This window comes from Dromiciops gliroides, chromosome 2 (assembly GCF_019393635.1).
Source record: "Dromiciops gliroides isolate mDroGli1 chromosome 2, mDroGli1.pri, whole genome shotgun sequence".
Classification (NCBI taxonomy): Eukaryota; Metazoa; Chordata; class Mammalia; order Microbiotheria; family Microbiotheriidae; genus Dromiciops; species Dromiciops gliroides.
In genome coordinates, this window is record NC_057862.1 from 262,866,910 (window position 1) to 262,894,636 (window position 27,727).

Consider the following 27,727-nt stretch of genomic DNA (forward strand, 5'->3'; position numbering starts at 1 on the left):
ACATATTCGTTTTACCCTCTCTGCCCCACCCGCCAATACTTCCACAGCACTCCCTTCTAGGGATTTAGAGAATAGAATTTGGCAATTTTAACACTCCCAGAATGGGGGTGGGGGGAGGGAAGGAGGGGCGCAAACTAAAGAAGGGCTAATGCAGTTGAGATTTCATTTTACTCCTCCCATTTCCACCACTTGGTCACTTGCTTCACCTCCTTTACTGCAGAGAAGATAGCGACTTCTGGGACTGGGTTGGGGCTCTTAATTGTAGAGCACACCAGTCTGCAAAACCGCCTTCATGCTGCAGAGAGGAATACAGCTCTTCTGGCTCAGTCCGCTAAAGCTGCAGCTGCTTGAATGCGCCACAGGGAGGAGGATGGCTCGGGAGTCCACCCTAGCAGAGGAAACTAAAGGGAGCATCTTACTGCAAGCTTTCTCCTTTGCCAAGGGCTGGGGAAGCTCAGCTTTAGACACCGATTTGCTTTAGGAACGGGAGAAAGCAGGAGAGGCGCTGTGTGTAGGCTGAGTGTGGGAAGGTGGCGAATTGGTGCAGACAGATCGGAGGTTTGGGCGAATTTTTTTTTTCCCTTTCCTTTCTTAGAGGATGTGAATGGCTTCTCTGTAGACAGATCACGGGGATCCTTCTGAGAATTTGGGGTTATGAACCCAACCCACTTATTTTGAAAGGTCAGTTATATCAGAAAAGAAATGAAAGTACAATTGGAACGGGGTGGAGCAGACAAGAAAAACCTTTTGGAAGCATACAAGAGAAAAGGAAGAAAAGAAATCTTAAGACTTTAATAATCTTCCCTTTGCCTGACCTTCAGTTTCCCCAAATCGGCTGTTTAATATTTTTGAGTTTCAATTTATCTTGTATTTCGTGAACCTATTCCTAGAAAATCTTTGCGTGTGTGTACGTACCAATCTATAGATATTGTTGATTAGACTGCTCCCAAACAATACCTTAAATCGACGATTCCGACAAATGCTTGGATTATGGGGAAAATCAGATAATGAGATCTAGACCCTTTTGGCGTCACAGACTCTAGCACCTTCTGCGGAGCTATGTGTGTGTGAGTTGACAGCTTTATACCGATGCTTGAAGTCCAGATATATCGCAAGGTCAATCGATGGTCTTTTGACCCAATTTGTTTCCTGTGCCATATACTTATATAGTTTATTTAGAAAGACGTACATTCCTTTTCACAGAAATTGCTGCCAAAAGTTCAGCCATTTTAAAGCGGAGGTCTTGAGTGTTGCACTCAAACCTGCTTTTATAAGCAGTTAGACACAGTTCTCTTTCCCGTCTCCCGTCCCCTAAATGTCCCTGGCTCTAGAATTACGTGGATTTGGGTTGGCCTCCTACTAGAAGGAAACGTGACCAAAATGTTATGTATTCCAGACGCTTGATTCTGCTGTCGTTTTCTATGTGCACGGAAGAGGATTGTGCAGAGGAGCAGCAGTGCTTCCTCCCTCCCTCCTCTATGCAGTTCTGTGCTCCGTGAGCGCGCCTGTGTGTATGAGTGTATGTGAGAGTGTGTGCGCGCGCCCCTGTGTATGTGTATGTGCATGTGAGTGTGTGTGTGTGTGTGCGTGCGTGCGTGTGAGTGTGCTTGTGCAGCCGCCCTTCTTGGCCTGCTCCCTAGATGCTGAACCGCTCGTTTCCTTGGGGCTATCTGTCCGGATTACCACCCAACCCAACCTGAAGGCAGCAGAGGCGGCAGCAGGCGGCTGCTGCAGCGGCGGGCGTCGGCGGCAGAGACAGCTGCAGTCCTTTCCCTTCCTTAGGATGCGGGTGCTGAGCTATGGCAAAGGACAGAGGATTGACCAGCAATACCCGAGGAAAACGCTGAAAACCACCTGGAACCACCTTGCTGTTATTGTACCCAAGGAAAGAAAGTACTATTACGATCCTCTTTCCCCCCTAGAGGCACCAGGTAATAAGAAAACCACTACCTTTACCCATTTTCCCTTATGATTTTATTTCCAGTGTCTTATCTGCATTGCAGGCTACTTTATTTATTAATGTTTTGAGATTTGTTAGGAATGGTTGGGATGTTCAAGGGAGCCTGATTTATTATGTACCAATACAATAATTTCTGTTACACAGAAAATCAATCTATACATGAACACTTAACCTATCTGCGAAAGCAAAGGGAAGACGGTTAAGCTCCACCCTAAATGCTGTTTTAGAGAACTAAGCATGTTGAACCTGCAAAAGATTAAAATAGGGTGCTTTGATTCAGGGTAAGTGAATTCGATTATGGAGATATGGATGCCATGACCAGTTTGTTAACAAAGATATATAGATGGGGACAGCATCAATGAGGTGTTTGATTTCTGCCCTATTTCTGCCAATAACCCTTTAACACTTAGCTACCTCTGGTGCCAGGTGGGAGGTATGTGTGTCTTTCTGTGTATGTGTGTATGCTGAAGAGCTGGATAAGATCTCCTATTAGTTGAAAATCATCTGAACATTTTGATTTGAAACTGAATTTTAATGTAACTTGTTTTTCATGGAAGGGTACTAGAATTTAAAAATAGGATTTATGTGGTATGGATGAGTTATATACTGAAAGAAGACATATATTTATACATGCGGTTTTAGTCTACACCTTTCCTCTCAATTAGTATTAGAGTAACAGATTTGGTAATGGACAAAAACTATGTTTTTATTTTGATGGCTCAACGCACCTAATGATTTTTATAGAGCAGGTAGGTTTTGCTGACATAGGATTAACATGTTGTGTCTAGGGCTGGCAGAGGTGGATTGGTATTTGTTGATTTGCAAAAATCCCTTCCCTCTTATTTTCCATATTTTGTCCCCATCCTCCTCCATTCCATTCTCTTCCCCCTTCCCCCACCCTCCCAGGCAGGCTCCACCTGAAAATCTCACCAGCTCCTTTTGGGCAATAGGATTACTAAGATAAAGCACTTCAAAAGTAGCCTCATCAATGTTTTATTCAGTAGTGAAGACGATCATCTAAATAATTCAGCAGAGTAATATTCATTTGTCTCTATCTCCAAGCTGGCTGACTAACTAGAGCAAAAGATCTGGCCAGGCCTATTCAGAGCTCTTTGCTGTGGATAGAGTTGTGTCTTGAACTGCTCCTCTGCTTTTCCTTTTGTTAAAGCCTCTGCTCAGGCATAGTGGTGGCAGCCTATATTCACCGAGCATGCTGTGTTTTTTATAGATAATCCATACGATGGCATTTACAGACTATGGAATGGTTACTGCCTTTAGTGCTGCTGTGGATCTTGTTTCCATTGGGTTGCTGCTGTAGCTCTCATAGATTGGTGGTGCTATAGTGCTATTTATGCAATTTTCCTTGGGGATGGGGTTTTGTTGCTACCTTTGTGGTTCTGACAACTTTCTAAGGCTGTAGAACTCAGCAGGTTCTCTGGCAAACTGCAAGGCTTATCATGGCTAACATGCCAGATTCCAAGAAGAAAAGGAAGGGTACAGTTTCCTTCTCGCAGCTGTGTCTTGTATTCTTCTCCAAGGTTCTACAGTTTCCCTGTCTTCCTTCTCTTTTCCTTTAAACATGATTATTTAAGAAACTGGAGCAAAAACTTGTTACACTACTTTCTGAATCCTCAGTTACCATAATTTTAAAGACTCAAAACCTGAAGTAGAGACCATATTGCTGGATTTCTACTGCTTCTTCCTTATTTTCTTTTAGAGTGTCTCTGGTTACTTATATTTTTCTCTTCATCTGGGATAATTCATTAAATCTTTCCTTCCTATACTATAATAAGCAGAAATGATGACCCGTCCTACATTAAGGTTTGATTTTTAATTTCTTCCCTAGTCCATTGAAAGGGATAACTGGCAGAAGGAACTTGAGGTGATTTTCTTCAAAAGAAAAGGAGGATTTTCTGATTACAATAGTGCTGTGCTCTGAAGGGAAAATAGAGAGAAAAGTGGGATGCACCAAGAAATTTCATAGGACTTTTGAATATTCTAATAGGCCTTAGAGGGTCATCTGGTCCAACTTTCTCATTTTGCAGATGAGGAAAGTATGGCCCAGAGTCTCCAAGGTCATAAGTAGAAAAGCTGCAATTTTACTGCAATTAAAAAAATCCAAACCTGGCTTTACTAGATCTCTGACTCCATGACAAATGTTATTTCCTCTATATTATACTTCTTAACATAGAAAATCAGAATATATCTATAACCTCCAAATTAGTCACAACAGATAATAGGATCAGAAAGAACAGATTTTATATCCTGGAAAACTGACCAGTCCATCTGGAAAACAGGGTGAAAAAAATATATATGCTCAATCTCTGCCAAAGTCTCTCTGTAGTGTCTCTAAAGAAAGAGGATTTCTTATTTGGATATATACAAACTTGGAACATAGTTTTACTGATTTACTTTGCATTTGCCTTCTAAGCATTTTTGACTTCCATCATACAGATTAATTTTTTCATTGTAATTTCCATCTAACTACACTGCTGTTGTCTAGAGATTGAAGGAATTCTAGGTAGTCATGCTCAGAAGCCTAAGCAGCATAACACCAGATTATCTTATTCTGAGTGGATAGATGTATTTGGATGTCATTTACTGATGCATATTGAAGTCTGGAGTCATGGGCATTGAAATCTTGAAGTCATGAGTCTTAAGGACTTTTTTCAGGAATGGTTCCACTGTACCCTACTCAACCAGTGGGAGATGACAAAAAGCATACACATATACATAAAAATACATGTGTGGTGTATACACACATATATGTGTTATATGTAGGTCTATTTTTACTTCTTCTTGCTCCATTTGATGCCATGGTATCTTGAATCTCAATTGAATCTTCCATGGTTTATAGTGGTCAGAAGAGTATTTATAGGAGAGTGTATATAGTGTATATATATATATATATATATATATATATATTTACATTTACATATGGATACATTTGTTTACATATACAAATCATTCCATATAAATTCTGGCCACCATTCCCCATTAGAAGTTGGACTTAGCACCTGATAACACCCTGATAACACCTAAATCCAGGTCTTCAGTTTATTTCCTCGCTCTCTCCATACCACAGAGTGCATATATTATACATCTTTCTTTCCAGAGAGGTTATGTATTTACTTGTCACATTAGAACGTGAGCTCCTTGAGATTTACCTGTCATGCTTGCTTGTGCAGTACATGTTCTGGGACTATTATCCCAATTCCAAGTCTAACTGGTAGAAGGGATCCCAGGTCATAGCTGCTACTTCTTCCCTCAGGATTCTAGAGGACAATGAAGGACTGGTTTTTTGTTTGTTTTCTTTTATTTTTTCCCTTTCTAATACTGTAGCTTATGAGCCCTCATTGTTGTGCTTCCTCTCATGATTATCAGTCAATATCAATTAGTTAACCCAACTTAATTTGTTTTTATAAAGGGATATTTTACTAAGATGCTGTATGAATAGTTTAATAGTATATCTTTCCTAAAGTCTAACTCACTCTCTCAGAAATACATAAAGTGTCCAGGGGAAAATGCTAAGGGGTCACACCACTGAGCTTGCTGCAATGTCTTTCTTTCCCTTTGTGAGATACTCACGAATGTCCCCTGGGCAAGGCTATTATTTACTCGTAGGCTCCTTAAAACTGCCTTTTACTCATGTGTCTAGTTTGTCTTTAGCAAATACTTCCACCAGTTGCTGATGTTCCGGCTACATTATTAGGAGTCCATTAAACAGTCTAAATCTTTAAAACTTCCAAAGGTAACAAGCATTCATTTGGTCAAGGGGTACATAGAAAACTGAAGCTCCTCCCCTTTCCTCCAAGGCAGTTTCCTCTGGGATGACTGTTTTTCCTTTCCACTGACAGACACTTGAATATTTGAGTTTGGAACTGTCACTATTTTATTCAAAACTCATAGGATATGAATAAGTTTCTTCAGCACATTTCTTGATGCATTTGGTTGAAATATATTTGATTTGATTGATTAATTAAATGGAGATGTCTAGGTCTTGTTCACAATTAATACATATTTCTTATTGATTCTTTTGAGATGGTATCACCTTATAAAGGTATGAGGTCTAGAGTATTTTATAAGTTACTTTATGTTGGGGTGGAGTGATTGAATGACTCCATTGATTCCCATCCTTATTCTTATATTTGCATCCCTAGTCTTTAGTACATAAGAAGAACTTAGCAAATTATCTATATCTACATGTACATCTCTATATAAATACATATACATGTGTATATACCTACATTATGAAGCAATTAAGAAGTGCTTACAGTATGGTATACATGTGAAAAATGACTTCTCTTTTCTCATGTAAACCCCCTGTTGACATCCTGCTGCTTGAAGGACTTTTGACTTGATAGTTTGCTGAGTTTCCTAGTTGTTTTCTGTTCTTGTTGCTGTGGCTTTTGTTATTATGTGGTTAGAATAAGTAATATGGAAATAGTAGTAAGCAAACCATATGCTAAAACCAATCATTGTTCTTAGGGTAGTTTACACTGTAAGCTACTAGTTTATTATAAATAGTATATATTACAAAATTTGCTAACTATAATAACTTTGGCCTTTTTTGAAAGTAGCAGAAATAATAAAGCACAGGCCCTGGATTCAGAGGACCTGAGTTCAAACCTGGCCTCAGACACTTGGAACTTACTAGCTGTGTGACCCTGGGCAAGTCACTTAACCCTCATGACCCTGCCCCCCTCCCCCCAAAAAAACCAGTACCAGAAATAACTTTTGAGCTCATTTCAATGTTTTCTTTTCATTTTCTCTTTGGGTCAAAATGCAATGTATTTTTATTAGTCTTGTAAATTTTATACATGGTATAATAATTTTCAAGTCAAGTGTTTTATTGGTTAGTAAAACTTAAAAATATAATCATTAATCCTGATATAATATAATGAATATAATTTCTTTTGCTAAATCATGCCCTAGCAAAGACAGAGTGGATAGAAAGTTGACTTTGAAGCATGGAACACCTGGGTTCAAGTCCTGTATCTGACATATACTGTATATGTGACTTGCCCCAGATCAGTTAATTTCTTAGTGCTTTAAAACTAAGTCACAGAAAAGGTGTCAATCTGAATTAATATAGAGATTTGGGTTTCCCAATACAATGAAATCACAGGTCTTGTTACTATCATTATTCATTGACAGGCATGTCCATCACTTATTTGGAAGAATCCAAATGTGTGACAATTCTATATTTTTAGATTTCTTTAGCTTATACTTTTCTTCACATTTGTGCCATTTCCAATAATTAAAGATAGGAAACCTCATTAGATTTCAAACCGAAAGTTTCTAGTTGTTTACCTATGGGTAAGTTATGTCATCTCTTTGATCCTCAGTTTCTTTTTCCCCAGAGATAATACAAAAATGTGGAGTGGTGAAATAAGGACAAGCCTCAGTATCAGGAAGGTTCAAGTCCTGTTGGCACACATATTGACTGTGAAGCATTTTAGTCAAGAAACCACTCAACCTTTCACTGTCCAAGGCAATTTTTACAAACTCTGGCTTGGGGGCAGCTAGGTGGTGCAGTGGATAGAGCACCAGCCCTGGAGTCAGGAGGACCTGAGTTCAAATTCGGCCTCAGACACTTGGCACTTACTAGCTGTGTGATCCTGGGCAAGTCACTTAACCCCAATTGCCTCACCCAAAACCCAACCCCCCCCCAAAACCCCCCCAAAACCTTACAGTTTGCAGAACAGTTACCAGGCTGCAGGGGTAAAGGGGATTTCCTACCATGAAAAACTCCTCCTCCTCCTTCTCAAGTCACATTTATAGAGTACTTTAGAGTTAGTTTTGCAAACTCTATAGTACTTTAACTATAGAGTTTTCCTCTTAACAGCCTAGGTATGACATGTGCTCATTGTACTTACTATTTTTTTTTTTGGCAGGGCAATGAGGGTTAAGTGACTTGCCCAGGGTCACACAGCTAGTAAGTGTCAAGTGTCCGAGGCTAGATTTGAACTCAGATACTCCTGAATCCAGGGCCAGTGCTTTACCACTGTGCCATCTAGCTGCTCCTGTACTTACTATTTAAAGTTGTTGGGAATGTATTTTGCAAGTCTTAAAGTGTTACATATAAATTTTGCTAGGAAATATTTTACTTAGAGTTTTTGATGCTAATTGGGATAGATAACATATTTCCCCCCTAATTTCTCTGGCATATTCATAATCTCAAAATTGGTGTGTTATGATCTAGCTCCCAGGTCTGTCACTTAAGTTTGCATGTTTTCACATAGTTGTTTGCTATTGCTTCTTTGTATTTTTCATTATTTCTTAATCCTATTCCTTTTTCATGTACTTAATTATTATTTAATTTATTTATCTGATTTTATATTTTGTTTAAATTCTTATTTTATGGTACAAAGGACAGTATCATGGAACAGGAGAAAGGGTAGTAGAGTCAGGGGAACCATGTTAAAAAACCTCACCTTTGTGATCCTGGAAAAGGCATACTTACTTGTCTTTATGATCCTGAACAAATCACTTAACCTGTTGACCTCAGTTTCTTCATTTGTAAATGAAAGAGTTGGATAAAATTTGTAATTCTATAATTTTCTTAGCTTTGCCAATTCTTTCTTACTTTGTTTGAAGGTGGAATTTAACTATTTGAAGATGTGCTATGAAGATAGGTATGTTGTTTACTTCCATTTTCCATTTTCAATCTTTCTATTATTTTTGCTGATTTAATTGCTTTATAGTATTTGAAAATTTTATCAGCACTTTGCCATTTCATTTGGTATTTATTTTCTTGTGTGCCGCTTTATAAGATTCTTTTTTCTTTGGAGTTTCTGTTGTTGGTGGTGGCGGTAGTGGTGGTAAAGTATCTGTGGAGCCAGGGTCATTTCTATTCTCTTAATTTTGATTTTTGGATGATATTTTGGATGTTTCTTTTTTTTAAAAAAGAAATGTGTACCATCATAAGATAGTAGTTTAATATAACTATAACCAGATATAGATGAATAAAGTTTATTTCTACCACAGCTTTTTTCATTAGGTATGATTTTTCACCAGTTAGTCAATAAATATTTATTAAGTGCCTACTACTTAACACTAAGGATAAGAGGAAAGACAAGGAAGTCCCTGTTCTCAAGAAGCTCACAGTTTAATGGGAGAGAGAAATGAAAACATCTGTGTACAAATAAGATATACATACATGTGGTATGTTGATAAATTAGAAATAATTAACAGAAAGAGGACACTAGCATTAAGGAGTATTGGGAAGAACTTTTTTCAGAAGATGGGACCCTAGGGAGCCAGGAGGTAGAAAGATAGAGCATTCCATACATGAAGGATAGCCAGTGAAGATGCCTGGAGTCAGAAGACAGAGTCTTATTTGAGGAATAGCGAGGAGGCCAATGACACATGGTGGGAAGTTAAGGTGTAAGAAGATTGGAAAGGGGTAGGGGGAAGTTTATGAAGGATTTCGAATGCCAGAAAGAAGATTTAAGATAGTATATTTCATCCTGGATGTGAGGGAGAGAAATTGGAGTTGACTGAATAAGAGAAGTGTCATGGTAAGATCTGAAATTTACAAAGATTCTTTTGACAGCTGAGTGGAGGGTGGAAGGGAATGGGGAGGGACTTGTGGCAGGCAGATCAATCAGGAGGTTATTTCAATAATCCAGGTATAAAGTGATAAGGGTCTGTACCAGTATAATTTTTTCCTTTTCTTTTCAAGAGGTGTTATGAAAGTAAAATCAAGACAACTTGGCAAACAGATTGAATATAAAGGGTAAGAAAGAGTAAGGAATCAAGGATGACACTTAGATTGTGAGTTTGATGACTGGGAGGATAGTAGGATCCTTCACTGGAATTAGGAAGTTAGGGAGAGGGAAGGGCTTGGGGGAAAAGATTGGTTCAGTTTTGGAGATTTTGATGTTTATAGGGCAGTAAGTTCAAGATGTACAACAGGCACCTGGAGATATAATATTCCAGTCTTACATCTATAGAGATTAGGGCTAGATAAGTGGATTTGAGAATCATCAGCATAAAGATTATAATTCAATCCACGGAAGTTGATAGGATCACTAAGTGAAATTGTGATCTGATTGAAGATACAGCAAAGAAGACTGAGAATGATCAGTCAAATAAGTAAGAGGAAAACTAAGAGTAAATACTGTCTCAAAAAGCTAGAGAAAAGAGAATATCCAGGAGAAGATGATAATGGACAGTGGTAAAATGAGAATTAAAAAAAGACCAGTAAGTGATTATTATTGGATTATTGGAGAGAGCAGTTTTTATTGAATATATTATCCCCATTTAAAGAATATAAACAGTTTATCCTTGTTTGGTCCCTTATGATTGCTTTTTTCTTGATTTTTCTTGTTTCCTGTGTTTGAACATCAGAAATTTTATGCACCTGTGTTATTTTCGTCATTAATGCTTGGAAGTGCTCTATTCCATCAATGATCCATTTTTGTTGAGTCATTTTTTAAAACTATAAGCCCTTTCATTCTGAAATATCATATTCCAAGCTCTCCAAATGTTTTACTAATGGCTGCTAAATCCTGTATGATATTGACTATGGCTGTTTGGTATTTTAATTTATTCTTTCTGGTTGCTTGAAGTATTTATTCCCTGACTTAGAAAGTGGGTTTTGCTATTATATTCCTGAGAATTTCCATTTTGGAGTTTCCTTCAGGAGGTGATTGGTAGGTAGATTTTTTTCTATTTCCATTTTTTACCCTTTGGTTTTAAGAGATATTGGCAGTTTTCTTTTAAGATTTCTTTAAATATTTTGTCCCTTCTTTTGGTCATGGTATTTTTGGTCATGATAGTCTGATGACATTTAAGTTTTATTTTCTTAAATTTGCTTTCTAGATCACTTGTTTTTGCTATGAGATACCTTTGCCTCATGCCATCATTGATTTCTATTTGGTCAATTCTAATATTTAGGGAGTTTGTTTCTTGCCCAAGATTTTGTACCTCTTATGTTAAGCCGTTAATTTCCTGTTAATTCTTTCTTTCGTAGGTCCCATTTCTTTAAAATATATTATATATTATTTCTTTATTTCTTTATTTGTTTTTGTTTTTGTGGGGCAACGGCAGTTAAGTGACATGCCCAGGGTCACACAGCTAGTAAGTGTCAAGTGTCTGAGGCCGGACTTGAACTGAGGTACTCTTAAATCCAGGGCTGGTGCTTTATCCACTGCACCACCTAGCTTCCCCCTATATTGTTTATTTTTAATATTCTTTTTAAAAAATATTTTGAATTCTGAATTCCCTCACTCTCACCTCTCCCCCTCATTGAGAAGGCAAAAAATGTGATATCAGTTATACATGTGAAATCATGCAAAACATATTTCCATATTTTTGATGTTGCATCAAAGCAAGGAAAATTAAAAAAGTAAAAAAATATGTTTTGATCTGTACTCAGGACCATCAATTCTCTCTCTGGAGATGATAGCATTTTTCATCCTAAGCCCTTGGATCACTGTATTGATCAGAGTAACTAAGTCATTCATAGTTGATCATGATATAATATTATTGTCAGTGTGTACAGTATTCTTGTTCTGCTTACTTCACTTTGCATCAGTTCATATAAGTTCATATAAATCTTCCTAGGTTTTTCTGAAACCATTCCCCTCATCATTTCTTATAGCACAATAGTGTTCTATCACAATCATATACAACAGCTTATTCAGCCATTCCCCAGTTGATGGATGTTCCCTCAATTTCTAATTCTTTGCCATCAAAAAGAGCTGTTAAAAATAGTTTTGTACATATAAGTCCTTTTCTCTCTTTGGTGTACAGACATAGTAGTGCTATCACTGGGTCAAAGGTTATGTACAGTTCTAAATTGTTCTCCAGAATGGTTGAACAAGTTCACAACTCCACCAGCAATACATTGGTGTCACAATTTTTCCACATCACTTCCAATATTTGTCATTTTCCTTTTTAGTTATGTTTGCCAATCTGATAGGTATGAGGCAGCACCTCAGAGTTGTTTAAATTTGCATTTTCCTAATCAATAGTGATTTTTTTCACTTCAGTATAGCTGGCCTGTTTAAATCCTTTGATGATTCGTCAATTGGGGAATGATTTGTATTTTTATAAATTTGAGTCTGCTCCCTATATATTTGAGAAATGAAATTTTTATCAGACAAATTTGCTGTAAATTTTTCTTCAGTTTCCAGCTTTCCTTCTACTCTTAACTGCTCTGATTTCATTTGTACAAAATCTTTTTAATTTCATGCAATCAAAACAATCCATTTTTCTTCCCATGATCCTCTCTATCTCTTGTTTGGTCATAATTATCTTATTTATAGATCTGACAGGTAACATTTGGTCTCATTTCTTTTCCATGTTTGTCCTATATCTTTGTCTTTTCATTTTTTTATCATAATAGTATTTTATTATTTTCTAGTTACATGTAGAAATAGTTTTCAACATTTGTTTTGTAAGATTTCTCATTCCAAATTTTTCTCCCTCCCTCCCTTCCCTCCCCCTTCCCAAGACAACAAGCAATCTGATATAGGTTATATATGTACAATCACAATAAACATATTTCTGCATTAGTCATATTGTGAAAGAAGAATCAGAACAAAAGGGAAAAACCTCAAAAAACAAAAAAAGTAGAAACAGTATAGTTCAATATGAATCTAGATTCTACAGTTCTTTTTTCTGGATTTTGAGAACATTTTCCATCATGAGTCCTTTGGAATTATCTTGGACCATTGCTTTGCTGAGAAGAGCCAAGTCTATCACAATTAATCATCACATAACATTGTTGATACTGTGTATAATGTTCTCCTGGTTCTGCTCATTTCACTCATCATCAGTTCATGTAAGTCCTTCCAGATTTCTCTGAAATCCACCTGCTCATTATTTCTTATATCATAATAGTATTCTATTTCATTCATACACCACAACATTTTTAGCCATTCCCAATTGATGGGCATCCCCTCAATTTCCAATTCTTTGCCCCCACAAAAAGAGCAGTTATAAATATTTTTGCACATGTGGGTCCTTTTCAATGATCTCCTTGGGATAAAGACCAATGAGTGGTATTGCTGGGTCTAAGGGTATGCACAGTTTTATAGCCCTTTGAGCATAGTTCCAAATGACTCTCCAGAATGGCTGGATGAGTTCACAGCTCCACCAACAATGCATTAGTGTTCTAATTTTTCCACAACTTCACTAACATTCATTATTTTCCTTTTTTGTCATATTAGCCAATCTGATAGCTGTGAGCTGGTACCTCAGAATTGTTTTAATGTGCATTTCTTTAATCAATAATGATTTAGAGCATTTTTTCATATGGCAATGGATAGCTTTGATTTCTTCATCTGAAAACTGCCTGTTTATATACTTTGACAATTTCTCAATTGGGGAATGACTTACAGTCTTATAAATTTGATTTAGTTCCCTATATATTTTAGAAATGAGGCCTTTATCAGAAACACTGACTGTAAAACTTTGTTTCACAACTTTCTGTCTCCCTTCTAATCTTGGCTGCATTGCTTCTGTTTCTACATAAACTTTTTAATTTGATGTAATAAAATATCCATTTTGCATTTCATAATATCCTCTATCTCTTGTTTCTTCATAAATTGTTCTCCTCTCCATGAGCTGAGAGGTAAACTATTCTTTCCTCTCCTAATTTACCTATAGTATCACCCTTTATGTCTAAATCATGTATTAATTTTGACCTTATTTTGGTATACAGTGTAAGATGTTGGTTTCTGTCTAGTTTTAGCCATACTATCTTCCAGTTTTCCCAGCAGTTTTTCTTAAATACTGAGTTCCTATTCCAGAAGCTGGAGTCTTTGAGTTTATCAAATGGTAGATTACTGTAGTCATTTACTACTATATGTCCTGTGCCTAACCTATTCCATTAGTCCACCACTCTATTTCTTAGCCAGTACCAAATAGTTTTGATGATTGCCACTTTATAGTATAGCTTCAGATTTGGTATGGCTAGCCCACCTTTATGTGCATTTTTTTTATAGTTCCCTTGATATACTTGACCTTTTAGTCTTCTAGATGAATTTTGTTATTATTTCTTCTAGAACTATAAAACAATTTTTAGGTAGTCTGATTAATATGGCACTGAATGAGTAAATTAATTTAGGTAGAATTGTCATTTTTATTATATTAGCTCGACCTATCCATGGGTAATTGATATTTTTACAGTTATTTAGATCTGATTTTATTTGTGTGAAAAGCATTTTGTAATTGCATTCATAGAGTTCCTGGGTTTTTGTTGGCAGGTACACTCCTAAGTATTTTATATTATCTACAGATACTCCTCCTCCTCTTCTTTCTCTTTCTGAGGATTAAGTGACTTGCCCAGTGTTACACAGCTAGTAAGTCAAGTGTCTGAGATCAGATTTGAACTCAGGTCCTCCTGAATCCAGGGCCAGTGTTTTATCCACTGTGCCTCCTATCTATAGTTACTTTATTTTGTTTGTTTGTTTTTCTGTTTTTGCTTTTGTGGGGCAGTGAAGGTTAAGTCACTTGCCCAGGGTCACACAGCTAATAAGTGTCAAGTGTCTAAGGCTGGATTTGAACTCAAGTCCTTCTGAATCCAGGGTTGGTGCTTTATCCACTGTGCCACCTAGCTGCCCCTACAGTGACTTTAAATGGAATTTCTCTTTCTGTCTTGCTGCTGAACTTTGTTGGTCATGTATGTTGATGATTTATATCCTGCAACTTTGTTAAAGTTATTAATTGTTTCAAGTAGTTTTTCAGTTGATTCTCTAATTCATCATATCATCTGCAGAGAGTGATAGTTTTATTTCCTCCTTGGCTATTCTAATTCCGTTAATTCCTTTTTCTTCTGTTATTGCTGAAACTAACATTTCTAGTGCAATATTAAATAATAGATGTGATTATGGACATCTCTATTTCACCCCAATCTTATTAATAATGCCTCTAACTTATCCCCATTACATATAATGTTTGCTGATGGCTTTAGGTAGATACTGCTTATTATTTTAAGGAAAGCTCCACCTATTCCCATTCTCTCTAGTGTTTTAGAACTTGATAGAACTCCTTCATCTATTTCCCCAGTTAATTTGTATAGTATTGGAATTAATTGTTCTTTAAATGTTTGGTAGAATTTATTTGTAAACCCATCTTGTCCTAGAGATTTTTTTCTTAGGGAGTTCATTGATGGCTTGTTCAATTTCTTTTTCTAAAATGGACTTATTTAAGGATTTTATTTTTGCTTTTCTTAATCTGGGTAGTTTGTTTTTGTAAATATTCATCCATTTTCTTTAGATTGTCAAATTTATTGGCATACAGTTAATTAAAATAGCTCCTAATTATTGTTTTAATTTCCACTTCATTGGTGGTGAATTCACCCCTTTCATTTTTGATATCATAATTTGGTTTTCTTCTTTATTTTTTAAAATCAAACTAACCAAAGGTTTATCTATTTTGTTGATTTTTCATAAAACCAGATCTTAGTTTTATTGATTAATTCTATAGTTTTCTTATTTTCAATTTTATTAATCTCTTCTTTTATTCGCAGGATTTCTAATTTAGTATTTAACTGGAGTTTTTAAATTTGTTCTTTTTCTAGCTTTTTAATTTGCATGTTCAATTCATTAATCTCCTCTTTTTCTCTTTTATTCATGTAAGCATTTAGAGATATAAAATTTCCCCTAAGAACTCTTGGCTGCATCCCCCAAATTTTTGGTATGTTGTCTCATTATTGTCATTCTCTTGGATGAAGTTATTGATTGTTTCTATGATTTGTTGTTTGACGCACTCATTCTTTAGGATGAGATTATTTAATTTCCAATTAATTTTCAGTCTATCTTTCTATGGCTCTTTATTACATGTAATTTTATTTTCATCATGATCTGAGAAGGATGCATTTACTATTTCTGTGTTTCTACATTTGACTGTGAGGGGTTTTTTTTTTTCCCTAATACATGGTCAGTTTTTGTGTATGTGCCATGTACGGCTGCTAAAAAGGTATATTCTTTTCTATCCCCATTCAATTTTCTCCATATGTCTATCATATCAACTTTTCTAAAATTCTGTTCATCTCTTTAACTTCTTTCTTATTTATTTTGTGGTTAGATTTATCTATTTCTGAGAGGGGAAGGTTAAGATCCTCAACTAGTATAGTTTTGCTGTCTATTTCATCTTGGAACTTATTTGACTTCTCTAAGAATTTGGATGCTATACTACTTGGTGCATATATATATATATATATTTAGTATTCATATTACTTCATTGTCTATGGTACCTTTTAGCTAGATGTAGTTTCCTTCCTTATCTTTTTAAATTAGATCTATTTTTGCTTTTGCTTTGTCTGAGATAAGGATTGATATTCCTGCCTTTTTGACTTCAGATGAAGCATGATATATTCTTCTTCAACCTTTTACTTTTCCTCTGTGTGTATCTCTCCTTCAAATGTGTTTCTCATAAACAACATATTGTAAGTTTTTAATCCACTCTGCTATTCACTTTTGTTTTATGGGAGAGTTCATCCCATTCACATTCACAGTTATGATTGCTAAATGTCTATTTTCCTCCATCCTATTTTCTCCCTTTGTACTTTTTTTTCACCCTATTTCTCCTCACTGGTGTTTTGCTTCTGACCCCTGCTTTCCCCAATCTGCCTTCTCTTTTATCAGTCCCCCTCCTTTTTCTTCTCCCTTTCCTCCCCTGCTTCTGTCCTCCCTTCTATCAGTGCCCCCCTTTTCCCCTTACCCTTTAACTTCCCTAAAGGGTAAGCTAAATTTCTGAGAGTAAGTTTGAACAATTCTCACTCCTCCCTTCTTTCTCTCTATTGTAATAAAACCCCATTCCATCTCTTCTTTCCTCTTCTTCCTATATACAACTCTTTCACCCCTTAATTTTCTTTACATCATCACATCAATGACAATTTATACTTATACCCTCTATGTATACTCCTTCTATCTGCCCAAATAGAAATACAGTTCTCAAGAGTTTTAAGTGTTATCTTCCCATGTAGTAATGTAAACAGTTTAACCTTATTGAATAACTTTTTTCCTGTTTACCTTTTTATACTTCTCTTGAGTCTTGTATTTGAAGATCAAATTTTCTGTTCAGTTCTGGTCTTTTCATCAGGAAACCTTGAAAGTCCCCTATTTCATTGAATGTCCTTCTTTTCCCTTGAAAGAGAATGATGAGTTTTGTTGGGTAGTTGAAGTTGATTCTTGGGTGCAATACAAGCTCCTTTGCCTTCCTGAATATCATAATGCAAGCCTTCCGATCCTGTAATGTTGAAGCTGCCAGGTCCTGTGCAATCCTGACTGTGGCTCCATGATATTTAAATTGTTTTTTTCTGGCTGCTTGCAGTATTTTCTCCTTTACCTGATAATTCTGTAGTTTGTCTACAATATTCCTTGGAGTTTTCCTTTTGGTCTCTTTCAGGAGGTGATCAGTGGATTCTTTCAATGATGGTTTTATTCTCTGATTCTACAATATCAGGGTAGTTCTCCTTGATAATTTCCTGGAATATGGTATCTATATTCTTTTTCTGATCATGGCTCTCAGGTAGTCCAGTCATTCTCCAATTGTCTCTCCTAAATCTATTTTACATGTCAGTTGTCTTTCCAATGAGGTATTTCACATTTTCTTTTATTTTTTTCATTCTTTTGATTCTGTTTGACTGATTCCTGGTGTCTCATGGAGTCATAAGTTTCCATCTGTCCAATTCTAATTTTTAAGGCATTGTTTTCTTGAGTAAGCTTTTGCACCTCTTTTTCAATTTGGCCAAATGTATTTTTTTAAGGAATTGTTTTCTTCAATAAATGTTTGTGCTGGGGCAGCTAGGTGGTGCAGTGGATAGAGCACTGGCCCTGGATTCAGGAGGACCTGAGTTCAAATCCGGCCTCAGACACTTAACACTTACTAGCTGTGTGACCCTAGGTGAGTCACTTGACCCCAATTGCCTCACCAAAAAAAAAAAATAAATAAATGTTTGTGCTTCCTTTTCCAATCTGTTGATTCTTTTTTTCATAATTTTCTTGTGTAGCTTTCATTTCCCTCATTCCCCCCCCCCCAATTTTTCTTCTACCTCTCTCATTTCATTTTTAAAATCCTTTTTGAGCTCTTCCAGGAAGGAATTGGTCTTGAGACTAATTCATCTTCCCTCTTTATGTTTCACATGTAGACATTTTTAGAGTATTGTCTTCATCTGAGTTTGTGTTTTGTTCTTCCCTGTCGACACAGAAGCTCTCAATGGTAAGGGCCCTTTTCTGTTTCTTACTCATATTGTGGCTTATTTTTATGTATTTATTTTTAACATTGAGGTCTCTTCCTGGGGCACAGGGGCCACTATTTCAAGCTTCTTGTGTTGGGGGATAGGGGCCATGTCACTGGCCTTCTGCTCTGAGGCTTCTGTGGCTTGTGGATTTCTCACTGCCCTGGGCTTGCTTCCTGTACTTGTTCCCTGTGCTGGGATGGCTTGGCCTAGTTGTGCCTGTCCTATGGGTGATTCTCTAGCTGGCAGTTTGTCCTCTCAACCAGTGCTGGAGGATCTCACAACTGGCCTGTTGTGCCTCCAGCTTGCTGAGCCAGGACCAAGGGGCCTCAGTTGCTGTGGTGTGGCTATGAGCCCCCTGCTGATTTGCCCAGATGCCCCTCTATGCTGTGCTGCACTCCCGTTTTGCTCAAGTGAGATTGACCTTTCCTGAAGTTTTCTAAATTCTCTCCATTTGGAAGATTGTGTTTCTCTGTCTTTTTGTATGTTCTGTATTTTCAGAATCCATTTGGAAGCTTAATTTAATTTTGTTTTCGAGGGAAACTCAGAAGAGCTCAGGCAACCTCCTGGCTTCTTTCTGCCATCTATCCTTCTCTTTTTATTGACGAAAACATTTTTTAAACTTAAAAAAAAAATTCTTGCTTGATCTCTTCCAAGAATACTCACTGAACTTGTGCCCAAGCTGTATTTTTTCTTTGAGGCTTTGATTGTAGATGTTCTGGAGTTATTCTCTTCTCAGTTTGTGTTTGGAGCATCCCTGTCACCATAATAGCTTTTTTTGGTGGGATTCTTTTCTTGAATACTTCTTCTTCTAGCCTACTTCCTGATATCAGAGTGTTGGGGCTACATGCTGTGCACTTTGTGTAGGGAAGGTATGGACTGGTCATAGTGCTATTCTCTTGGGTTATTGAGTGTTGTTTTTCTAGGATCTTAAGAACAATTGAGACCTGAAAGTTTACAGCATTCTTAAAGTGGCCTGATCCAGGACAAAGTTTGATTGCTGTACTCTAGCCTGACTTCTGCAAGTTCCTTATCTGGCTTTGGGTCTGAGCAACAATAGATTGCTTCTGGATTTAGGAACTGTCAGCCATCTGGGAAGCTTTGCTGGGTCAGAATTTTAGGTTCCCCTTTGGCTTGGGATTCCTTTCTTGGATATTTTTCTACTGGTTTTTGATTGGGTTGTAGCATTGACTTCATGTCCCAATCCACTCCTTGAGACTGAGCCACATTGATGCTGCTTGCTTTGAACTTGTTCCTCTTTAGGTATATCACCTTAGGCCTGAGCTAAATTGGGGATGGAAATTTGTGTGGGTGAAGTTCCCCTTATCAGTCTATTCTGGATATCCAGAACTGGTAGTGGGTGATAAAGTTTTATACTTGTTCCCATAGTGGTTTCCTGGGATGGGTATAAGACCCTGCCCCCCTTGCCTTGGTTCACAATCTAGGCTCTGAAATACTTTATGCCAGCTTAATCCTGGCCCAGCCCCATCTTGAATATCTGTAATTTCTGTTTATGCTAATCTGTGGTGGAAAAATGACTCAGTGTGATGTTTAAATTCCCTATAAAATTTTGATATGATTTGTTTTCTAAATATCTTTGGAAGAGTTTTGGTGGGGAGCCCCTTGCTTTGATTCTTCCTGAAATTCCACCATATTTGCTACATTACTCTCATTTCTCTTTCATTTCTTTTCCTTTTTCACTTAAATAATGGTGCCAGAGTGACTAGCAACTATTTTCTCAATTTTATTTAGTATTTTATTTTTCCCAATTACATATAAAATAATTTTTAACATCTGTTTTTAAAACTTTGAGTTCCAAATTCTCTCCCTTCCTCTCCCCATCCCCTTTGAGAAGGCAAGCAATTCAATATAGGTTATACATGTGTAGTCATGCAAAACATTTCCATATTAGTTATGTTATGAAAAAAAAAACAGATCCAAAAACCTCAAGAAAAATAAAGTAAAAAATATGTTTCAATCTGTATTTAGACACCGTTAGTTCTTTTTTGGGGGATGGATAGAATTATTTATCATAAGTCCTTCAAAGTTGTCTTGGATCATTGTATTACTGAGAATAGCTGTCATTTACAGCTGATCATCCCACATCATTGTCATTACTTTGCACACAGTACATTTCACTTTTCATCAGCTCATCTAAGTCTTTCCAGATTTTTCTGAGAGTATCCTGCTCATCATTTCTTACAGCACAATGGTATTCCATCATAATCACATACCACAACTTTGTTCAACCATTCCCCAGTTGATGGGCATCCCCATAATTTCCAGTTCTTTCCCACCAGAAAAGAAAAATTTTTGTATCAATAGGTCCTTTTCCTCTTTTTAATCTCTTTTTGAATACAGACCTAGTAGTGGTATTGCTGGTTTTATAGCCCTTTGGGTATAGTTCCAAATTACTCTACAGAATAGTTGAATCAGTTTAGAACTCCACCAACAGTGTATTAATGTCTCATTTTCCCCACATCCCCTCCAATATTTGTTATTTTCCTCTTCTGTTTTATTTGCCAATCTAATAGGTATGAGGTAGTACCCCAGAATTGTTTTGATTTGCATCTCTCCAATCAATAGTGAGTTACAGCATTTTTTAATATGGCTATACATAGTTTTGATTACTTCATCTTAAAAATGTTCATATCTTTTGATCATTTATCAATTGGAGAATGGCTCTTATTTTTTTTAAATTTCACTCAGTTCTCTATGTTTGCGACACTTGCTTCAAATTTTTTTCAGTTACTATTGCTAACTGTATTTTCCTCCATCCTATGCCTCCCCATCCCATTTATTCTATTCTCTCTCTCCTTTTACCTTGTCCCTCTTCAAAAATGTTTGCTTCTGACTACCCCCTCCCCCAATATACCCACCCAGCTCCCTTTAAGGGATCTTCGCTCCTACTTTCCTGCAGGGTAAGATAGATTTCTATGCCCAATTAAGTGTGTATGTTATTCCCTCTTTGAGCCAATTCTGATGAGAGTAAGGTTCTCTCATTTCCCTTTCACATCTCTCTTCTTTCCCTACAATGTATAAGTTTTTTCTTGCTTCTTTTATGTGAGATAATTTTTTTTTTTGCAGGGCAGTGAATGTTAAGTGATTTGCCCAGGCTCACACAGCTAGTAAGTGTCAAGTGCCTGAGGCTGGATTTTAACTCAGGTCCTCCTGAATCTAGGGCCCGTGGTTTATTCACTGGGCCACCTAGTTGCCCCATGTGAGATAGTTGACCCCCATTCCACCTTTCCCTGTCTCTCACAGTGCCTTCTTCTGTCACCCCTTAGTTTTATTTTTTAGATACTATCCCTTTGTGTTCAACTCACACCTGTACCCTCTGTCTATATATACTCTTTCCAACTATTCTAATAATGAGAAAGTTCTTATTAGTTAAAAGAATAATCTTCTCACATAGGAAAGTAAACTGTTTAATCTTTTAAAATCCCTTATAATTTCCTTTTCCTGTTTACCTTTTTATGTTTATCTTGAGTCTTATATTTGAAAGCCAAATTTTCTTTTCAGCTCTGGTCTCTTCATCAAGAATGCCTAAAAGTCTATTTTACTGAATGCAGATTCCCTCCCCCCCCCCCCCCCCCCCCCCCCCCCCCCCCCCCCCCCCCCCCCCCCCCCCCCCCCGCCCCAAGGATTATAATCAGTTTTGCTGATAGGTGATTCTTGGTTGTAATGCCATTTCCTTTGCCCTCCAGAATATCATATTCCAAGCCCTCTGATACTTTAATGTAGAAACTGCTAAATCTTATAAATCCTCAATGTCGCTCCACAATACTTGAATTTATTCTTTTTCTGGCTGCTTACAACATTTTCTCCTTGACTTGGGAGTTTTCATTTGGGTGTCTTTTTCAGGAGGTGACTAGTGGATTCTTTTTTGTTTTGTGAGGCAATGGGGATTAAGTGACTTGCCCAGGTCACATAGCTAGTAAGTGTCAAGTGTCTGAGGCTGGACTTGAACTCAGGTACTCCTGAATCCAGGGCTGGTTCTTTATCCACTGCACTGCCTAGCTGCCCTGTGATTGGTAGATTCTTTCAATATCTAGTTTACCCTCCGGTTCTAGAATATTAGGGAATTTTCCCCATATAATTTCTTGAAAGATGATGTCTAGGCTCCTTTTGTGATTATGGCTTTCAGGTAGTCCAATAACTTTAAAATTACTTCTCTTGCATCTCTTGCATTGTTTTTCCAATGAGATATTTCATAAAGTCATTAGCTTCTATTTGCTCAATTTGAATTTTTAAGGAATTGTTTTCTTCAGTGAGCTTTTGTACCTCCTTTTCCATTTGGCCAATTCTACTTTTTTAAGGAGTTTTTTCCTTCAGTGAATTTTTGGGCCTCTTTTTCCATTTCACCAATCTTTCTTTTCAAGGCATTCTTCTTCTCATTTGTCCCATTTTTACCATTTGTCCCAGTCTATTTTTTAAGGTGTTATTTTCTTCAGTATTTTGTTTGTATCTCTTTTACCAAGCTGTTCACTTTTTTCCATAATATTCTTGCATCACTCTCATTTCTCTTTCCAATTTTTCCTCTTCCATTCTTACTTTATTTTCAAACTCCTTTTTGAGCCCTTCTATGGCCTGAGACCACTTCATGTTTTTCTTGGAGACTTTGGCTATAGGAGTTTTGACTTTATGATCTTCTTCTGAGGGTGTGTTTTGATTTTCCAGGTCAACATAGTAACTTTCTATGGTCAGATTTTTTTTCTGTTGTTTTCTCAGTTCTTTACTTTTAACTCCTTGAGGTCTGCTTCCAAGATGGAGGGCCCTTTGTCCCAAGCTTCCGGGGTTTTGTACAATTGATTTCAGGGATCCTTTTAGGGACCTATAAGTTTTTAGTTCTTCCAGGGTGGTATGATCTAAGGAGAGGTACGTGTACTCTTCTTCTGGCCTGTACTTTGGTCTATGAGCAACCACAAGGCCCCTTTTCTGCCCTGGAACTGTGAGGAAGGTCCCTAATCCACTGCAGCTACAAACTGTGGTGTGCTAGTGCTTCTTCTCATTCAACACTGCAACTTGGATGTGAGTATTGGCAAAGCAACAGAGTCTTGCCTCAATGCTAGCAAAGAGACCCCATTCATCTCCTTCTCACCAGTTGTTTGACCCCCTTACTGTCTGTGGTCTGAGCAGTCAGTACTTCTGCTGATTCAGTGGCTCCCAAGGCCTACTCCTGTTTTGCTAGAACCAGGTTTGTGCTGGCATGGCCTGTGTTGGTACTCTTCCTCAGGTGCAACAGACCTATCCTGCCAAACTTCTAAGTGGTTTTTATTTTATTTTTTAGTATTTATTTACTTTAAAAATAATATTATTACTTAAAGTTTTAAGTTCCAAATTTTGTATCTCCTTCCCCTTCCTCTCTTTCCCCATTCCTGAGGTTGTAAGCAATCAGATAGAGGTTATACATGTGTAATTATGTAAAACATTGCCATATTAGTCATTTTATATAAGAAAATTTAAATAAAAGAAAAAAATAAAAGAAAATGAAAAATAGCATGCTTCATTCATTCTGTATTCAATAAGTATCAGTTCTTTCTTTGGAGGTGGATAGTGTGCTCCATCATTAGTCCTTTGGGATTGTTTTGGTCATTGTATTGCTGGGAATAGTTAGGTCATTTACAATTCTTCATCCAAAAATATTGCTGTCACTGTGCACAATGTTCTGCTGGTTCTGCTCCCTTCACTATACATCAGTTCATATAAGTAAGTTCATATAAGTCTTTCCAGGCCTTTTCGCAAATTGTCATGTTTGTAATTTCTTATAGCACTATAATATTCCATTACAATCATATACCACAGCTTGTTTAGCCATTCCCCAATTGATGGGAATTCCTTTGATCTCCAATTCTTAGCCACTACAAAAAGAGCTGCTATAAATATTTTTGCATAAATAGGTCTTTTTCTCCTTTTGAGAATGTCTTTGGGATATAAGTCTAGCAGTGGCATTGCTGGATCAATGTGTATGCACAGTTCTATAGCCCTTTGGGCAAAGTTCCAAATTGTTCTCCAGAATGGTTGGATCTTTTCATAATTCCACCAACAGTGGATTAGCATCCCAGTTTCCCCACATACCCTCCAGCATCCAATATTTTCCATTTTTGTCATATATGTCACTCAGGTGTGAAGTGATATCTCAGATTTGTTTTAAGTTGCATTTCTCTGATCAATTAGTGATCTAGAACATTTTTTCATATGATTATAGCTAGCTTTGATTTCTTTGTCTCAAAACTGCCTGTTAATATCATTTGACCATTTATCAATTGTGGAATGATTTGTATTTTTATAAATTTGACTCAGTTCTCTATATATTTGAGAAATGAGGCCTTTATCAGGCACACTTATTTAAAAAATCTTTCCCACTTTTCTGTCTAAGGCTGGAAAATTATTTCAACTTGTCCTTTTCTGGATTCTGCCTTTGAATGAATTGTTCTATAGCATTATTTGAAGGTATTTGAAGAGATTTTGGGGAGAGCTCGCTTTTCCTCTGCCATCTTGACTCTACCACTTTTTCCAATTTTTTTCTATCACTTGTCATTTCATTGATAAAAATATTTTAAAAAATCCCTTTAAAAATTAATTTAAAAATCTCTTCCTTCATTTTTTCCAGGAATTTTAGTTGAACTTGTATACAAGCTGTGGTTTTCTTTGAGGCTTTGCTTATAGTTATTTTTGAATTTTCTTTTTTTTGGATTTGTGTCTTTAGCATTTTTATTACCACAAGAGCCTTTTATGGTTGGATTTTTTTATTTGCTCATACTTCAAGTTCAATTTCTGAACTCTGACTTAATGTTAGGGCTGGATTCTGCACATGGGGTTTTTCCTTTTTTTTTCTTCTTGCATTATTGAGTATTGTGTTATTCCAGTGTCTCAGGGAAAGCTGAGTTTGGGGATTTGCAACCTTTTAGTGATCCCAAGATTCTCTGATCCAGAGCAAAGTCTTATTGCTACAGCTCTTTCCTCTTTGTTCCAAACTCCACAAGTTCCTGACTTGACTTTGGGTTTAAACACAGTAGTTTGCTGCTAAACTCAATCACTTTCAGCCAAACTGCAACCTTCCCTTTAGTCTGAGTTTCCTTTCTTGGTTATTCCTCTGCAAGGTTCCAAGAAGATATAAAAGGAACTGAAACTCTCCCCTCTGTCTAGGGACACAGCCACAAAGCTACTACTTATTTCTTAACTTGCTCCTCCCTAGTGCCTGTAGCCACTCTTTACCCTAGAACACTACTTCTGAGTGTAGGTGCCCTCCTCATTGTTCCCTGGATTTGTAACCCAGATCTGAGAAGTAGGTGACACAACTCCAAATTGACAAATGTCTGTTGATATTGTTCCCTAATATAGATTTAGGATCTCCTCTTCTCTGGTGCACAGTGTCTTTTGGCACTGGAGTCCTCTGCTAATATTTTACTCCTGGTCTGGTCCCATCACCAGCATCCCCAAACTTCTCCGTTTCTCTATGCTTTACCTGGACTAGAAAAATTACTGTGATTTTTTCCTTGGTTTTCTCCATCAGGATTCAGTCAGGTGCATTTTCTAAGATGTGCTTGGAGGAGTTTGGGTGGTGTAGGGTCTCACTGTACTCCTTCCTGCTACTCAACTTGGTTTCTCACTATTTCTGCATTTTCCATAGCATTATTTCTTATTTTTGGCTAATGCTCCTTTTTGTCTTTCCTTATGTGGTTTGAGGAAAATAACAGTTTGTTTTAAAAATAAAGCCTCAAGTTCTTCTTAGTTACTAACTAGTGCATTTCTGGTTACATTTTTCTTAAAATATTTATTTTCTTCCCACTACCCCAGTCTCTGTCAATTCTGGATATATTCAATGACATTATCACAGTGTTTGGCATGAAAAAGTACTTAATAAATGCTTATTGATTGATATTTTGATATAATCTTCTGTGAAGAGTCAGCCTAGCAAAAAATGTTGGGTTTGGATTCAGAATGACCTTGGGCAAATCACTTAATCTATTATGTGTCTGATGCAATTACATAGGATATATCTATGAAGTCATAGTTATACTTAATTGTTGGAAATGAAGAAATTCCCGGCCTGGAGTTCTGTGTTGAGAAAATCATAGATCCTTTTATGGGTATGTAAAGAACAACTATAATTTGAAGGAAAATTCATATTGAAAAATTGAAAGTTCCATCTTCTAAATTGAGGAACAAATTCAGAAACAAAAAGTAGCACAAATTGTAAAAGTTCAAATTCTTGCTGACTTCTGTTATGATTATTTCTGGATTTGTAAGTTAATAAAACCTCTTATAATATTCTTCTATTGTATTCAATTAAGTCATATTGGGGGCTAATTTTTTTTTTTTTTTTGGGCAGGGCAATGGGGATTAAGTGACTTGCCCAGGGTCACACAGCTAGTAAGTGTCAAGTCAAGTGTCAAGTGTCTGAGGCCAGATTTGAACTCAGGTCTTCCTGAATCCAAGGCCAGTGCTTTATCCACTGCACCACCTAGCTGCGCCCTCCCCCCCCAATTGAGTTTTAAAATCTAGACTTTGCTTGGTTAGCTCTACTGTAATATTCCTTAATGGGATTGAGGAACCTTTTCTAGCCAGACAGTATCATTGCCAATTGTACTCTTTCTTGGATTAAGTTTTATCAGGGTGTCTCAGGTAATAGTGTATTTTCCTATGGAATAGTAGCACAATTAAAGCAATTTATAGTGCATTAATGTCTTACCCAAGAAAATAACTTTCTTAAATGTTCTGGCAGTAATTTCATTGGAAACATAGACTGTAATATCTTTCCAGGTAATTAGTACATTATGTTAAAAAGTATTTTTCAATGGTGTGAAAATCAGTCAGCTTATTAAAAAGTGAACCTACAGCTTAATACTTTGACAGTTATAAATAAACATTTAACATACACATTCTAATTAACTTACTTTATTATAAATAATAGCTAACATGTTATAGTGCTTCAAGGCTTCCAAAGTGATTCACATATTTTCTTCATTTGGTGACAGATTTCTGTATAGGTGATCTTGCAGTTAGGAAAACCAGAGTTTTAGTCCTCCTAACATACACTCACTGTATGATGTTAGGAAAATTATTTAACCTCTTATTGTTCTAGGCAACTTCCTAAATTATGTTATATAGAAGATATGGACCTACATTAGCAGAGGGAAATCCATTATCTGAACATTTCCTAAAAAATGAAATAACAGGTTCAATCCCTATCCCTTTTCCTTGATTCTCTCAACAACTCTTTGAGGTTAGGACCACAGTCTGTGTTTTTAAAAAATAATTGCTATTGCTATATATAAGTTTTGGGTAAGCATATTTTAATTTATTAATATTATATACCACTAAAGAATTGACCACGTGTCACCCTAACTTCTCATGGTCTCAGGACACATGGTAGAGAAAGTAGGAAGAGAGCTTCAGCATGGCAGTTAGTGCAAGGAGGATAAAAGTAATCAAAGACCCAGAAGACCTAGAAGCCAGAGAGCCAAGAGAGTCTCTAAAATCCCCCAAATAGCTCTAATGGCATCTCCCAAGTGTTTATATACTCTATTGATAGAGGTGTATCATTATACATTGATCAAAGCTAA

The 27,727-nt window shown here is 36.7% G+C and overlaps 1 protein-coding gene across 9 annotated transcripts in view; it reads left to right on the top strand.

The window, feature by feature from the left end:
- Positions 1 to 1,805: 1,805 nt before the first annotated feature.
- Positions 1,806 to 27,727, top strand: part of LRFN5 (leucine rich repeat and fibronectin type III domain containing 5) — a 292,130-nt gene continuing 266,208 nt past the window's right edge. For 8 of the 9 annotated variants that reach the window (XR_006354908.1, XM_043986362.1, XM_043986364.1 and 5 more), the window contains exon 1: positions 1,806 to 1,931. The gene's annotated coding sequence lies outside the window, so the exon portion shown is untranslated. The remainder of the gene's footprint in view (positions 1,932 to 27,727) is intronic. The other variant, XM_043986359.1, reaches the window with a different exon arrangement.